This window comes from Amphiura filiformis, unplaced genomic scaffold (assembly GCF_039555335.1).
Source record: "Amphiura filiformis unplaced genomic scaffold, Afil_fr2py scaffold_37, whole genome shotgun sequence".
Taxonomy (NCBI): domain Eukaryota; kingdom Metazoa; phylum Echinodermata; class Ophiuroidea; order Amphilepidida; family Amphiuridae; genus Amphiura; species Amphiura filiformis.
Window position 1 is genome coordinate 1,103,350 of NW_027305501.1, and position 11,119 is coordinate 1,114,468.

The window sequence follows — 11,119 nt, forward strand, 5'->3', positions numbered from 1 at the left end:
GATTGTAACGGATAGTTCTAATTGGTTTTAACCGCAATGATAGCTGAAAATCAAATGGTAAATTTTGTAAATTATATAATCGAATGATCTTTGCTCTGTACAATATATAAGGTGGTTGAGCTTTTATTTATAATAACACGTTTCTGTACAAATTGTATTAAACATGGATTATATATTAAGTTAATCTGTAAAATTTCGTGTGTGCAGGACATGACAACATCAATTAAAAGTAAACACATTGGATTTTGTATAAAAAATTGGATATGTAATGTGTATGTATGTGTCGTGTTGTGAAGTGTACAAGATAACATTAATTAAAAATAAACAAATCGAATTTTATGAGATAATAAAAATCACACATTCTTCTCAAATTGTTAAATGCTAATATCATTTAGCGAAAGAGGGGGAGGGGCCACGGGTCTCGATTCCCACGATTGCTCAGAAATGTTCGTCAAGGTCCAAAAAGGGGTGTGGTGTGTAGGGTTATACCATTTTCCCCCAAAGGTTGTAATTGTTCATTATTAACTACTTTTAACCGTGTTGCTATTGCCTATTGCAACCCCTCCTATTGACGGCCCTGTCCTAATAATTGGTAGCCCCATATACCGAGCCCCATACATGTCTCCCACCGGGCCTCCAACTAGGTACATTTCCCAAAACTAGGTACATTTCCCATGACTGACTGACAAAAGTGGGAGAGGGGCGTGTAGATTTTCCCCGACAAGGTGCATTTCCACAGACTAGAGAGATTGCAAAATTTATATTTTATCCTGATGATGAGAGGAATACATTAATCCAGGTGCGGATCCAGAGGGGGGGGCGGAGGGGGCGCAAAAAATAACAAAAGTAGGAAAGATGGGGCGCACGCCCCCCGTAAAACGGGAAAAGGGGAAAGGAGAGAAAGAGAAAAGGAGAAAAAGAGAAAAGAAAAGCGAGAAACAAGAGAAGAGAAAGGTTAAATTGCGCGTAATTAAATAGGCCCGTGCCTAAAAACTGTACAGTTGGGTCGATCGAAGGCCTAATAGGCGTAGGTTATTTCCCTACGCCTGTGATTATTTTAGGCATTGCTTGAAGGCAGGTCCTCGGCCCAAAAGCACGTGAAAATCATAGTACTGCGAGCCCGCTGATATGCAGGGCCCACCACATGTCACCAAAGTCAGTATTATCAACCATGTTGACATGATTAGAGTCAATGCTGACATCAATCCATGCATGCTTTAGTAGCCCTAATTGTGTGTCTCAAGTCTTACAAAGTGTCAGCATGGTCAGGGGCTGTGCAATAATTATGAGCCCCGGGGTAAAATTTCCAAACGGCTCGCCAAAAACCGCTTGCCCCCCCCCCCTACGAAATACCCCTTTAACACTATAACCAAAGTGTACCATAATATTCAAAAGTATTAAAGTGATTTTCATTTTTAAACTCATACACTCATGTTTACAGCAATATAAAATAAAAAATACAAATTGATATATTTCCTAATTTTATGGAACTTGTTTTATACCATTTATATATTTACAAGATCAATACCAGATGTCTCTAGTTTCCATTTCTGGTGTAACAAATCGCAGCTTGTTGTATTTGAAGAGTAAAAAATACCCCTTGCACAAATTGTACCATAAATATTCAAAAGTATAAAAGTAAGTGATTCTCATTCAAACTCTCGTTGCCATAATACTGAATTTTGTCAAACGAGTTTACATAAACCTATATTACATTAAAGCCTTATTATAACATTTTCAAAAAAATAGATTAGCCCCGGAGATTAGCATTTCTTTGGCATAAAATGTTAGCTTTTACTGTCAGATATATCCCTTTTATTTTTGAGCCGAACAACTACGGCAAAGCAAAGAAAATTGAATTTACTACCAGCGCACATGTCGCCAATACGTACCACTCCTTCGGTCATGTTGTGGTACGACCCTTTGTTGTGTATATCACCGTCCCGCACGCCGTGTACGTACTGTGTGTTATGAACATCGTGTATGCGTTCGACTAATAATTCCATCGTAATAATTCAAAATCTCGGATTTTCACAAAACTACAGCACCTAGAGTCTTGATTTTTGCAGGGTATATTGGTTTAATAAAGTACAATTTAATCGTGTAAAAAAAGGAATTTTAAAAATTCAATGAGGGCGTGTTCCTTAGCAAATGTTATAATATGGCTTTAACAAGATCAATACCAGACAAGATCAGACGAGTATTTCCTTCTTGGTGCTTCTTTCCAAGAAGAAGGGTGCTAGGGATAGAGCCTTTTTTCAATGGCAGCTCCTAGTTTGTGGTTCAGATCAGCAATGCTGCTACTCTGGAATCATTCAAATCTATGCTATAGCCGGAATATGGGAACGTTGCGCCCGAAACTGGGCGAAAAGCATATCCGTGCAAAGACCGCCCGCTCATTATTTTATTAGTAAAGATATTGCAATTGTCTTAATTTTCCATTTTGATCTTTTTTCTTTTCTTTTTTTTTTGCGCTTTGAAGCCATTGGAAAATGTAATTAAGTTAAAATAATACATACCATTTACCAACAGCCAAAATTCTCGTGCTTTGTATGCTGTGAATTCTAGCATATTCATGAGGGCTGCGTGCATTTGCATTACGCAATAGAGCGTTGCCCGTCTTCGCCGTATGTGCGTGGCAGTTTCGTCCCTCGCAGTTCATGGAACGATTGGCCCTCATTAACGGATGCTGCTGTGACATAACATGTTGGTGAGCGGGCTGTTAGTGCAGTAGTCTGTGACCAGATGTCTCTATTCTCCATTTCAGGTGTAAAACATCACAGCTTTTTGTATTCAAAGGGTTAAAATGATTTTTATTTCCGCTCTATATTATAGAACAATCGAAAAAAAACCCGTGTTTCCCACCAGATACGTGCTATATAATATATAGTACATATGTTTCATCGCGGTTTATGATTTGATGTACGAAAAATGTCAAATTTTACTATATATAATTATTCGATTATGTGATAATAATTTTTCAGCTCCGCTATTAAAAACAATTAAAAGACTGTATTTAACGTCATATGACAGACGTTCATCTAAACACACGGTAATCATGGTAGTCGGAAAGACAAACACGTGATTTTGGCAATGGTGATTTCTTCTTCACTAAACTCAAAATGGCTCTTCGGAAAGCATTTGGCAATTGTTTTTCTCTCATAGTTTTTGAGACAAGGGTATATGAATGAAGGAATGAATGAATTTGTAAACAGAGAGACCTGCACAGTTGTAAATTAAAATAAATTCTTAAAACACTTGAGAACGTTCCTGAGCTTTCCTGCCATCTTATTAGTTCTAAGCCGTGTAATATGACACGATTCAGCGCGTGCGCGTCGACCAGATACTCGTACTCGATATTTCAACCAATCGGATGTGCATAGCAACAACGGGACTGATCGATTCTAAGCCCTAGGTAATTCCTGGTAAAATGTTGAATTTAATTTGATTAAAATTTGGTATACTTAAGATTTATATATTTATTTGAATTGAAGTATTTAATGAAGTTTAACATACAATGTGGGACAATATCCAAAGTACTTTAGAATATGATGAATTAATAATTACCAGCAGCTGGGATTTTTGTCAATATTGTGAATAAAGTAGGTTATAATGCATGTGTTATTAAATCAATCTCACTATTTTCAAACACCTGGACAATACTTGTGTTGACCTCTCAATGCGTACTATATATTGGGAATCTATTACTAGTAGTGTGTCAGAGTTGCGCAAGTGAAACAATTAAATTCCATACTTGTTCTTGTATTACACATTGTGCGATATAACTTAAAGCGTCACTGACATTCTTTCTCACGTCACTCAATCCTGTGGCACTGTATGTCTCACAATGGTTCGAGGAAACCGACTTGTCAGATATGTACTCATGATGTTACTTACTGCTTTTACGCTAAAACTTCTTGATTTGTACATTGGTATTATTCTTATGGCAAATACACGTGATGTATATAATGCTGATATCAAACCCGAGCTTAATACTATTTCAGCTCCGCTGCGAAAGGCAATTAAAAGACTTCCGAACGTGAATGATGTACTTCTAACACAGACGCTAACTCCCGTCACGTTATTACCGGAATGTCGAAAAGGCAACAACAGAATTTTGGCATCAGTCATTTTTTCCTCACCAGAATCATTTGATTCCAGAATAGCTCTACGGAAAGCTGTTATCGATGAAGGCAGAAGGACTGATACTGTTGCAGCGCAAGTTTGCTTGGTATTTGTTATCGGATTACCTTCTGTGGAAGGTAAAATGCCAGCAAAATACAAGACTTGGTAATAAAGGAAAGCCAAAGATATCAAGATGTAATTCAAGGACGATTTCTAGACACTAATTTGAATTCAACTTTAAAACTCCTGATGGGTGTAAAGTGGGTACACTCAAAATGCTCCCGTGCAAATTTTATTTTCTTCGGTGATGACAAACTTTTTGTGTCATACGAACGGCTTCTGGTGATGCTACGTGAAGTACAACCCGAAAACCTGGAAATGCTACAAGGGAAACTTGTCACCGTATTTTCCAATATTTCATATCGTCCATTCTGTTCGTTAGAAGCTGGACTTGTGCTTACAAGGAAAGCAACTGAAAGAATTTTCCAAGTTTCTTGGAATATGACTTTAATTCCTTTCCCGCCTATCTTCATTGGTGTTATTGCACAGCGTTACAATTGGACAACTATACATAGAGATGGTTTTATTGGCGATGACATCAGGGGTAACTTTTGTAGTTTACCAAATATAATTACCTATCGACCTAGATCAGATTTTAAAATGCTTCGGTGATACAAAACTGTGCCACACATCATTCAGGTACGCAGAAACCACTATTGAACGAGAAATATTTTCAGCAAATTACTCAACTTGTGCACGACCATCCAGAAGCATGCTACAACAGTATTGGCCAGCCTGATGATATTTATTTCATAGTTCTTATACATTCAACTCCAAACAAATTTAGTAGAAGGATTGGTATTCGAAACACATGGGGCTCACAACAATTCATCATGGGTAAAAAAATCAAGGTTTTATTTGTATTAGGACACCCAAACGGAAGGTACTTACAGAATTTAATAGATATTGAGGATGCGAAGCATAATGACATAATTCAAGGTAGATTTAGCGACACATACCGAAATTTAACATCAAAATTAATCACAGGCTGGAAGTGGGTTTCCCAGAACTGCCGACATGCAAAATATGTCTATAAGGGCGATGATGACGTATTTGTTCTCTTCTATAAATTAATGAGGTATATCAACAGTTTGAATTCAAAGGGGAAAATGATCCAAAAATCATGCCTAGGGCATATACAAAAGGGTTCTCCGATAGTTAGAAGGAACGATTCAAAATGGTATGTGTCTGAAGAAGATTTGAAGGGAAAAGTGTATCCGCCATATCCTGCCGGTGCAGGTTACGTCTTGACGACAGACATAATCCCAGATTTATACCAACAAGCATTGAACACCACACTTATATCTGTGGATGATGGATATCAAGGTATCGTAGGGGAAAAACTGGGCGTTACATGGTTAGAACATAATAGAGGTTTTAAAATCTATGGATGGAACTTTACAAATACGTGTTCTCTGCGTAATGGGGTAGAATTGACAATGCACGACAATGCATTTAAATCCCGCAATCATGTTTGGAAGGTTTGGAAAAAATATACAAATCTCACTGTATCTTGTGACAGACAAGACAAAGGAAACTAGTTATTTTAGCATTTATTTTTGAGGAAAATATCGTGACTGTGTTGAAATAAATAATTACCTTGCAGAGAGTCTGCTTTAAAATCATTGAAATTGACCAAGTTATAGCATTTAATATTTTTAGCATATAACATTTTGGGGTTTGATGCTTATATTATGGTATATTTTCTCTCATTATATGACATTTTTGTTGAAAATTTACTGTAAAATTCATCCACACGGCATCGGTTTTTAGTAAATATTCACCCTTTGCCTAATTGTAACTTTCAGCTTTGAGGGCGCGTTGCCATTTAAAAGGTGTTTACGGTTCAGTGCCTTAAAACAAGAAAAGTTTCATGTCAACCTATGTTGAGTTTTTGATCATTTAACATCTAAATAATCTCATTTCACCTGATGTTGGTGGCAATTATCTGTGAGAGTTCTGAATATGAGAAAATTCCAGCCAGAATTAGCTATTGAAATCTGCGTAGTAGGTAATTAGTGGTATTGAACCTCAGGTGTCTGAAAGTGACATTTCGGAGATTATTTCTCTTATTTTTCACTATTTGACAGAGGAATGCAAATGTCGGCTCGATTTTCATGTTGTGAACATTGGACAGTGTTGGACGTGCGCAAAAGTAGCTCACTGTTCTGCCACTAAAATGGCTATTCATTCACTGGTGTGAAAAAGCAAGAAACTGCAAAATAAACTGCAAAATTAATGTCCAGCGCACATCAGCAAGACTGATTTTTCAGGAAATGTAAGTCTGACTCCGTCACTTCAGAACTCATAAATGAATGGCTTCCCAACGCATTGATTACAAAATTATAAAATATATAAAAAACTTCACGGGCAATATTGAAATTCGAACTACTCAAATTTAGCTTAGATCATGGTCAGATGACCAGTGTGTTACTTTTGGTGACCGAATATTCCTGCATATGCTCCCAGAATATGGAATTGAATAAATACCAGATCAAATCTAAAATTGTACTTCTAAATAGTTCAAGAAGTGATGCTTAGCAGCAGTAGCTTTTGAGCAAAAGAGCGCCGGTGAGTTAACTTTGTTCTCGCTTTCTTAACTTCCGCTTGATATTCCGCAAGCCTAATTCCGAACAAACAAGAGGTCTCGCCAACATAACTGAGATCGCAGTTTTGGCAGCCGATCTCATAAATGCAATTGCCTGTCTTTAGCGTGTCTCTGTTGTCTTTGGATTGGACCAGTATTTTTGAGGGTTTGATCGGTGTCGACTTTGTGCTTTTTCGAAATTCTTTGAACTCATTCACATAAAGGGAGCACTACCATCATCCCCTTGCTTTTGTCCTCATTCTTTTGATCTTTCTTAGCGCTAGGTTTCACAGCAGGTATTATTTTTTGTTGTATTTTTACTTTCACGTAATCCACTGCCCATTTGGAATAGCCATAGTTTTACATGCTGTACATGCGGTCAAAAGGGGTTAAGACTACACCCATTTTCTGATGGAGGGGTGTCCGTCCTGACTTTAAACTAAGATATTGGTCAGTGTGAGTCGGTTTCCTGTACCAGTAGATTTGTCGAACCGTCAGGTTACCAGACAATTAGCATGTCCAGAAATGGTATTTTTTCCTTCTTTCTCTTTCTCGTAGGTAAATTTTATATAGTCTGTTTTGTCAACTTTGTTGAGATGATCGGTTAGGTTTTTGACTCTGACCTGTTTTTATGATTTCAAGCACATCATCCACATAGCTACGTGACTTTTAATTAGGACAGTCGCGATTGTTTGTTGTTCCAGAAATTCCATAAAGACATTTGCTATGATGGGGTTGACTGGGCTACCCGTCGCTGCGCCAAACCGTTGCTGAATATGGCACATCTATATAAATTCAAAATATGTGGTGATGAGAATAAATTCGGGGAGTTCGATGATATCTTCAACAAGTTTGGTGCGCATTTTTAGATCTTTGTCCTTTGTCAGTCTTTGTTTAACCACATCTAGGCCGTCCTTTATTGACGTGTAAACAAGTGACACCACGTCGTGCGAGTTAAAAATTTCATTTTATTCAATATACACTCCAGTCCTCCGCCAATTCATGATTTTTAACGTGGTGTTCCATGGTACCGATTAAAGGATTGAGCAAATCTGCAAGGGCTTTAGATTTCTCACAGCCGAGGGAATCTGTATAATCGACGAGTGGTCTTTTTAGGTTACATTGTTTGTGAATTTTTGTAGTGCAATACAGACGTGGTGTATTTAACGTAGTAGGCTACAGAAACTTTATTTGTTTGTCATCAATTATGTCCTCTTTCTCAAACGAGAATGGAAGTTAACTTTCGCTTATACTTTGGGGTAGGGTCAGCTAGCTTTCAGTTTTTCGTAAGGAAAATAAGTCATTACGGAGTTTATGGTTGGGGTTTATGGTTGGAGTAGGGCAGTCCTGTAACAAGACTACTATAGTTGCCCCTATTCGGCAATCGCTCCCATATCGTATTATGATATTACAATAATATTGACACTACGTCGTGCGAGTTAAAAATTTCATTTTATTCAATATACACTCTACAGTCCTCCGCCAATTCATGATTTTTAAGGGTACTGAGCATTAAGTAGGCATTCTCCGAAAAATGTTTCGATAAATTCATTAATTTCTCAAAAAGTAAAAATCTCAGTTTAACAAATGACGGTTAAAATTAAAGCCACTATAGTTGGGGCCTAATTATCGTATCATTACAAAAGGCCTGACACCAATATAAACATTTGTTTCGGCGTCCCAAGTTCATAGTCATTAAAGCTCACGCACTTTTTTACAGATGGCCAGGAATTGCATATCTCACTATTTTCTAACACCTGAACAATACTTGTGTTGACCTCTCAATGTTTTATACCATTTATATATTTACAAGATCAATTTCAGACGTCTCTAGTCTGCATTTCAAGTGTAAAAAATCACAGCTTGTTGTATTCTAAGAGTAAAAAGTACCCCTTGCACAAATTGTACCATAAATATTCAAAAGTATAAAAGTAAGTGATTCTCATTTTCAAACTCTCGTATAATTGCCATGTTTCTGAATTTTGTCAAACGAGTTTACATAAACCTATAATACATTTACAAGATCAATACCAGATCAGATCAGACGAGTATTTCCTTCTTTCCATATCCATTACTATTTCATAATTAGCCACAAAAAAGGGAGTTAATTCGTGATCCTAGGTGCTCCCACTCAAAAAGTACATTTACGCTCTACCAAATGGGGCCATCTTGGATTTCTGGGCAAAAATTATGTTATAACGTCAAATTAATGTCAGATTCGGATTTCATGGGGTCGACTTACCCGAAAAAGTGTCTTTGTACACGATTTTAGGTACTCTGGTTCAACACTTATTTTTTCAAGATGGCACCGGTGGCCGCCATCTTGGATTTCTGGGTAAAAATGAGGTCGTAATGTCAGATTTGAAATCCTTGTGGTCGATTTATCCAAAAAATGTCTTTGTACACGATTTTAGGTCCTCTGGTTCAAAAGTAAGTTTTCCAAGATGGTGCCGGCCACCATCTTGGATTTCTGGGTGAAAATGATGCCGTAATGTCAAACTAATGTCAGAATCGGAATTCTTGTGCTAGACATACCTGAAAAAGTGTCTTTCTACATGGTTATAGATGCTCTGGTTCAAAATGGTGGCGGCGGCCATTTTGGATTTTGGTCTCTAGCGAAAAATGCCGGGATTTTCGCGAGGGACATGGGGGCTAATTTTTTTTCTAAATAGTCCATAGAAGTCAAATCAATCGTCAATTGACTACACTATCACCCTGATGTGGCAGTGAGGTCAACGTCTTGAAGCAGCTGTTTCGCTCGCGCATCTACGCGGCGGCTTCGAACGCGTGCGTGTATACACCAGTGCGATTTGAGCGAACGCTAGCGATTTGAGACTGCTCCCAATGAAATGCGCACTGACGTCACTGCCACATCAGGGTGAAAAATGGTTTAGTTGGTTTATTCTTTATTGCTAGATCATGCCTGCACCGATTACTAGCGTTGTTATTCTCATGGTGATGTTTTCACCATTACTAACCATGGCTAATTATGGCCATATGGCTATGGCCATAGGGCATTCGCTGTTTGTGGGCCAGCACTCTGGAACGCTCTGCCATTAGAGATCAGAAATGCTGCTACGACTGACCAGTTTAAATGCCGTCTGAAAACATTCCTTTTCAAGGATTACTATGATTGATTGCACCATGCTGGTACATTGTTTTGACTTTGTGCTATATTTTTACCATATTTGTGTTGATTATGATATTGCTTTTGTTGTTTTTGTATGTATATGATATATGCTATGCTCTTTTGAAATTACTGAATTCATGTGATATCTGTAATATATTTTATTGTTTAAATTCGCTTTTTATCATGTTGCCTGTACAGCGCTCAGTGGCTTGCTTGCTGGCAATGGGCGCTTATAAATCCCTCCTTTATTATTATTATTATTAATTGGCCAGAAGAAATGGAAGATGACATTGAAAGGGATCGGGGGAACTACCAAGATGAACCTAGCTATGGCATTTCCACTTTTCTTTCCATTCCTGTTATATTGTGAAATACCATATACCTGACGTGTTAGTCCAATATGATAGGAAAATAAGCTGTATTTTCGCTGGAAAGGGGCCGGGACTTGTCGGCCATTTTGTTTGCAAAAGGCATGTTCTTCCTCCTGCGTTACCCGGAAGTGACATCACCAGAACAAATGACGTCATTTCTGGATTTCAGGCAGGATGGTTACGTTCAGGCCATGCATCAGTATACGCATAAGCGTATCTAGGTTTTACTAAAGAAACATCTTTGGCTTTAATACAATTGACCTTTTCGTTAAATCCCTAAAGTCTTTGTGAGTACACCTGAGATATCGTCATTTGACGTCACGCCGATCTGCGCCGATGCGCACATCGTTTAGCGAACATCATGACTACGCATTGCAAGTCAGCGTGACGTCAAATGACGACATATCAGGTGTACTCGTGGGATTTACCGAAAAGGTTAATTGTTTGTCAAATTGTTGGTATTTCTGTAAGCATATTTGGCCATAGAATGGTTGAATGAGTTACTACACCTTCGTTCAGCTAAAATGTCTGTCAAATTCGCCGTAGAATTAGTGATGTTACATAATTAATTACCTTAGTGACAGGTGAAATGTATTGCCCTGCACTATAAGTGGGCTGCACTCATCATGTGTATGTGTGCAATCATAGATTGAATACATTACCGCTCTTTTCAAAGACACTAATCGTACAGGTGCGAGTAAAAGGTACATGGACTCTGCATGTATAATGTGAAAAAATGTCCATAGAATTACTATCCAGGTCTGTATGCCTTTTCTTTGATAATCAATGGTGCGATGCAGAGTTACAGCGTACGTCTAGTGGCAGTACATTCAAAAATTGTTTTCA